The sequence below is a fragment of the Triticum aestivum genome, chromosome 2A (genome assembly GCF_018294505.1).
Source record: "Triticum aestivum cultivar Chinese Spring chromosome 2A, IWGSC CS RefSeq v2.1, whole genome shotgun sequence".
In the NCBI taxonomy this organism is placed as follows: Eukaryota; Viridiplantae; Streptophyta; class Magnoliopsida; order Poales; family Poaceae; genus Triticum; species Triticum aestivum.
In genome coordinates this window covers 172,859,988-172,866,021 of record NC_057797.1, presented here as the reverse complement: position 1 = coordinate 172,866,021, position 6,034 = coordinate 172,859,988, and positions in this window count along the sequence as shown.

Below are 6,034 nucleotides of genomic sequence, written 5' to 3'. Positions count from 1 at the left end.
AATACTCAAAAACCAACTAGGGGTGGCACTAGATGCACTTACAAAGACAGATCTTTCAAACAATATTATCAAGATCTGAGTGAAACCCCAGTCTTCTGCTGCGGAGGATGTTCAATGTCCGATTTATATCCATGTATGATTCTTTAAGTTCTTTGATGACAAACTTGGATGATGTTGTTTTTGTTCGATTATTCAGATCATTGAGTTTGGCTTGGAGGTTGTTAATCTCAACATAATATTCTCTCATGTCCCGAACAACATCAGTTGCTTGAGTAATAATTGCAGAAGGAATGGGCAAAAAGATGCCACTTCACCATCAAATGGATTTGCAATGAACTTGTTGAGTTTCTCCATGATGAATTCATGAATGAAGTAGTGTGGAGCCTCGGATTGGTCATCATTTTGTGCAACTGGTGCAGTTTGCACTGGAACTTGCTCAGTTGGAGACATAGAAGCCAAAGGTTGCGTCAAGATGGGGGCAAACTGAGCAACCTTTTCTTTCGATGCAGCCTCTTCAGGAGCAGTTTGCTTGGTGGTTGGAGCCTTGGCAGGAGCCGCGATTTGCTTCACTTTTGGCTTTGGAATTTTCTCGCCTGGCTTAGCTGTGCTGATAGGAGCATCAACAATCAAATCCTGTAAGTTGATTGATGGAGGATGAGGGGTTCTATTCACATGATCTACCATAGTGACAGTGGTCTGTGGGGTTTTTCTCTTCAGAATGATCTTCTTCGGAGGTACTAGTAGGAGCTCGTAGATCAGGTAGCACGGTAGATGTGGTGATGTTCACTTGCTCGGAGAGTGAAGCTTGAACTTCTCCTCTCGTGGGTGGAGGATCATCTTGATCGGAGGAATTGCTTTCAGCATTTCTATCGACTCGAGCAGTCGGCCTCTTCTTTGATGCACTCCTTTTCTTTAGTGCGGTATTGTTGGGATCATGTTTGCACTTAGAATGCCCTTCTGATTTTCCATCAGCCTTTTTCTTTGCAATGTCGGTATTAGTAACTCGACGATTTCCTTCTTCTCGAGCTCTTTCTTTTTCTGCTTTCTTTGCTCTCTTTTCAGAATTCTTCTGGCGCTTGTCTAGTTCATCAGGATATGATGCAAGAGTCCGAAGGGATGACTCATCAGCATCTGGTGGTGGAGGTGGTCTCTCCTGGGGATCACTTGCACGCATGAGGCCAATTTCATGATAGTCGCCCTAGGGAGGATGAAAGGCAAAGTTCTTCGCAATCCGAGGATGAACCATTTCATAGTTAAACTACTTGCGCACCCAATGGCGTCGAATCCTTTGCAGACGCTTGTCTCTTTCTGATTTTGATTCTCCAGGAACGATGTTATAGTTGTCATGAGAGATATACTGAGCTGAATTGGCATACGGTTGCTCGTGTCTCTTTATTTTGCTGGTACATGGACCTACCGTTGGGCCCTTTGCATTTGGAGCTTTTGACTCGTCAGCTGTACCCCAAGATAATCTCATCTTCATTGTCCATGCTCATTGGTCGACCAGAATCCTCAACTGATTGCATACACCTAAGAAAGAGAATAGATGTGAGAGAATATGGGGACAGAGTTACAAATGCTCACAACAAAGATTTCTTGAGTGAAAATGTTTTGATGAAGAATTAGATGCAGACTTTGAGAAATGTTTTGAATGAAAGAAATGTACAGAACAAACTAGTAGGTCCGAAGAGAAATACTAGTCAGCGTGCTAGGCATTCCATTAGTTCGAGACATACCACAATCCCTAGAAATGAAAATTTTCGGATGCGCGGGACAACTACAAACCACATCCACACGATTTACCTGAGCAGTAAAGATCTAAGATATGCGGTAAAATCGGAGAATAATAACTGCAGACGAACTTGAACAAGAAGGACGGAGGCCCGAGTTCGAACTGCTCACACCCTATCTTGGTAGCGTGCAGTAGCTACGTCGGCAAGGGGAAGAAGATGTCCCATGAGGGCGAAGAAAGACTCCGGTGACCACTTTCCGGCAGTGAAGTGGCGAAGGGGTCGTCGGTGTCAAGCTGAAGGAGGAGCAATGTGGTGAGGGTTTCGGAGGCGACGGTGGCGAGCAGAAAGAGAAGTGAACTGGAAGAGGGGCGGTGCGGTTTTTATATGCTAATGGAAATAACCTCACACGATGAATTTGATCGAACAACCTCTATTCAAAAACTATTGCGGTTCAACGGACAAGATGAGGAGACAGATGACGGATTGCACGTGGCAATCGTCATCTAAGAGCGTGGTCCTGACTTGGGCGGGAAACCCCAAATTTTGGACAACTTTCGCCAAAATAGATTAAAGTTCGGACCGAATCTTAATCGTGGTCAAGGACACCAGATAAAGTTTTGTTCCAGATGAAATTGAGCATTTTTAACGGAACAACGAAGATTGGACGAGATAGAGTAGAGGGAAAACAGGGTGGCATTTCACTCATACAAAGAAACACAAACACCCAAAAGAATAACTATGAGATAAATGCATTCGGACAAAGTTAAAATATTTCGATAGAAAAGAAACTTAACAAAAGAAAAAAAGTATGGTGGCGTGACCCACCATATGAGAACTGTATGACCCCGAGCGTCGCACAATTATTGTGTCACCCGGTTAGTCTAGTTCTTCGTTAATGTGTTCACTCTTAGAAAGAAAATTTCACTTTGTCAAAATTTTCAAACTCTTCGAGTGTTATGCACCCATTCCTTCTATGATGTGGAAGTGTTAGCATGGGTGTCGAGTCCAGATTACTGCATGTTTGCGAAGTCTAGGATATTTAGCTCACACCATAACACACATAATCTTTTCTCATCGAGAGGCTTGGTGAAAATATCAGCGAGATTGTCCTCTGTCTTGACGTGATTGATGACAATATCCTCTCGAGCAACTTGATCACGAATGAAATGATGTCTGATGGCAATATGCCTCGTGCGAGAATGTTGCACTGGATTATGTGCAATTTTGATGGCACTCTCCTTTTCACAATATAAAGGAATCTTCTTGACCTTGATGCCATAATCCTTCAGAGTTTGCTTCATCCATAATAACTGAGTGCAACAAGCGCCGACAACAATATATTCGGCCTCAGCCATAGAAAGTGAAACACAATTCTGCTTCCTTGATGACCAACATACCAATGATCTACTAAGGAAATGGCATGTTCCCGAAGTAGATTTCCTGTCGACCAAGTCACCTGCGTGATCTGAGTCTAAATATCCAACGAGATCAAACTGTGCTCCCTTAGGTTACCATAAACCTAAGGTGAGGGTGTGAGCCAAATATCTCAGAAAGGCTTAACCGCTTGGTGATGCGATTCTTTCAATGCAGCTTGACAGCAGGCACACATGCAAACACTCAACATAATGTCAGGTTTGGATGCACATAGATAAAGAAGAGAACCAATCATCAAACGATAAGCCTTCTGATCGTAATCCAGCTTACCATTCGTGGGCATATGTGTTTTGTAGCCCTTCATTTTGGAATCTTGCATTTTAAACTTCTTCAGGCATTCCTTAAGATATTTCTCCAGAGATATGAAAATTCCATTTGCATGTTAACGAATTCGCAATTCAAGAAAGAACTTAAGTTCACCCATCATGGACATTTGATATTTATCGGACATCATTTTCATGAACTCTAAGCTGCAAGCATTGTTAGTACAGCCGAAGATAATATCATCCACATAGATTTGACATATGAATAGATCATTATCAACAACAGTAGTGAAAAGTGTGGGATCAGTGCATCCTGGCTTGAATCCTTTGTCGAGCAAAAACTTCTTCAAGGTGCACTGGTATGCGTCAGTGCTACACAAATGGTTTTTAACCCCTTTTCGCGATGGTGTTTGGAACCGTCGCCAAGTGAGTGACAGCGATAGGGCGGTCTTTCCCACACGACCCAGAAACCGTCGGGGATATGCCCTCTTAGCACAAACGGTCGGAAAAATGAGGTCTTGTGCAACCAGCGAGCGCTCAAATATGGTTATACGTACAGTAATGCTAAAAAAATACAATTATACAGGCAAAATCATTTCCGGTCGCAAGTACATCCCACACAGTCAGTCCCCGCTAAACGTTTCTGTTCGTATGTACATTCCACACAGTCAATCCAAGGAATATGTTTCCATTAGTATGTACATTGCACGCGTTCTTGTCGGATTCTGGGTTCCGACAAACCCTTGAGGTTCGAACACTGGGGTGTGCATGAAGATCTCTCTCTCTCTCTCCCTAGCTCACCTCGCAATGATCTCAAGGCCTACCTCGCCGAACCCAAGGAACAAGAGACACGGGAGTTTATACTGGTTCGGGCCACCATTGTGGTGTAATACCCTACTCCAGTGTGGTGTGATGGATTGCCTCGTGGGCTAAGGATGAACTAGTACAGTGGATGAACAGTCTCCTGAGGAGAGGTGTTCTTGAGCTTGATAAGCTGGTGGGATGGCCTTGGTGGAGTGGATCCGATCCAAGATGAGCCTATCCAAGATGAGTCGATCCCTCGCTATGGTGGTGGCCAGTCCTATTGCTACCTCTTGAGCATGCGTTGGTTTTCCCTTGAATAGGAAAGGGTGATGCAGCAAAGTAGCGTAAGTATTTCCCTCAGTTTTTGAGAACCAAGGTTTCAATCTAGTAGGAGACAACACACAAGGAACCTAGTACCTGCACAAACAATCAAGAACCTTGCAACCAACACGATAAAGGGGTTGTCAATCCCTTCACGGTCACTCGCAAAAGTGAGAACTGATAAAGATAGTAGTGTAAATATCTTCGGTATTTTTGTTTTATAGATTGGAAAGTAAAGATTGCAAAATAGTAAACGAGATGCCATGTAAATAAAAGAGATGCAATATAATAAGAAAGAGCCCAGGGGGCATAGGTTCCACTATTGGCTTCTCTCAAGATAGCATGTATTACGGTGGGTGAACAAATTACTGTCGAGCAATTGATAGAAAAGCGCATAGTTGTGAGGATATCTAGGCAATGATCATGAATATAGGCATCACGTCCGTGTCAAGTAGATCGAAACAATGCTGCATCTACTAATATTACTCCACATATGGACCGCTATCTAGCATGCATCTAGAGTATTAAGTTCATAAGAACAGAGTAACACTTTAAGCAAGATGACATGATGTAGAGGGATAAACTCAAACAATATGATATAAATCCCATATTTTTATCCTCGATGGCAACAATACAATACGTGCCTTGCTGCCCCTACTGTCACTGGGAGAGGACATCGCAAGATTGAACCCAAAGCTAAGCACTTCTCCCATGGCAAGAAAGATCAATCTAGCAGGTCAAACTAAACCGATAATTCGAAGAGACTTGCAAATATATCAAATCATGCATATAAGAATTCAGAGAAGAACCAAATAATATTCATAGATAATCTTGTTCATCAACCCACAATTCATAAGATCTCAGCAAACACAACACAAAAGAATATGACATCGAATAGATCTCCAAGAACATCGAGGAGAACTTTGTATTGAGAATTAAAGAGAGAGAAAAAGCCATCTAGCTAATAACTATGGACCCAAAGGTCTGTGGTAAACTACTCACGCTTCATCGGAGAGGCTATGGTGTTGATGTAGAAGACCTCCGTGATCGATTCCCCCTCCGGTAGATCGCCGGGAAAGGCCCCAAGATGGGATCTCACGGGTACAGAAGGTTGCGGCGGTGGAAAAGTGGTTTCGTGGCCCTCTGTGATCGATCTAGGGTATAAGAGTATAAATAGGCAGAAGAAGTACGTCGGTGGAGCTATGAGGGACCCACGAGGGTGGGGGCGCGCCTACCCCCCTGGGGGCGTCCTCCTGTCTCGTGGCCGCCTCATGGCGTTCCAGACTTCAACTCCAAGTCTTCTGGTTTGCTTTCTGTCGAAGAAAGATCATCGTGAAGGTTTCATTCTGTTTGGTATTCCTTTTCTGCGAAACTCTAAAATAGGCAAAAAAACAGAAAGTGGCACTTGGCCTCTGGTTAATAGGTTAGTCCCAAAAATAATATAAAAGAGCATATTAAATCCCATTAAACATCCAAAAC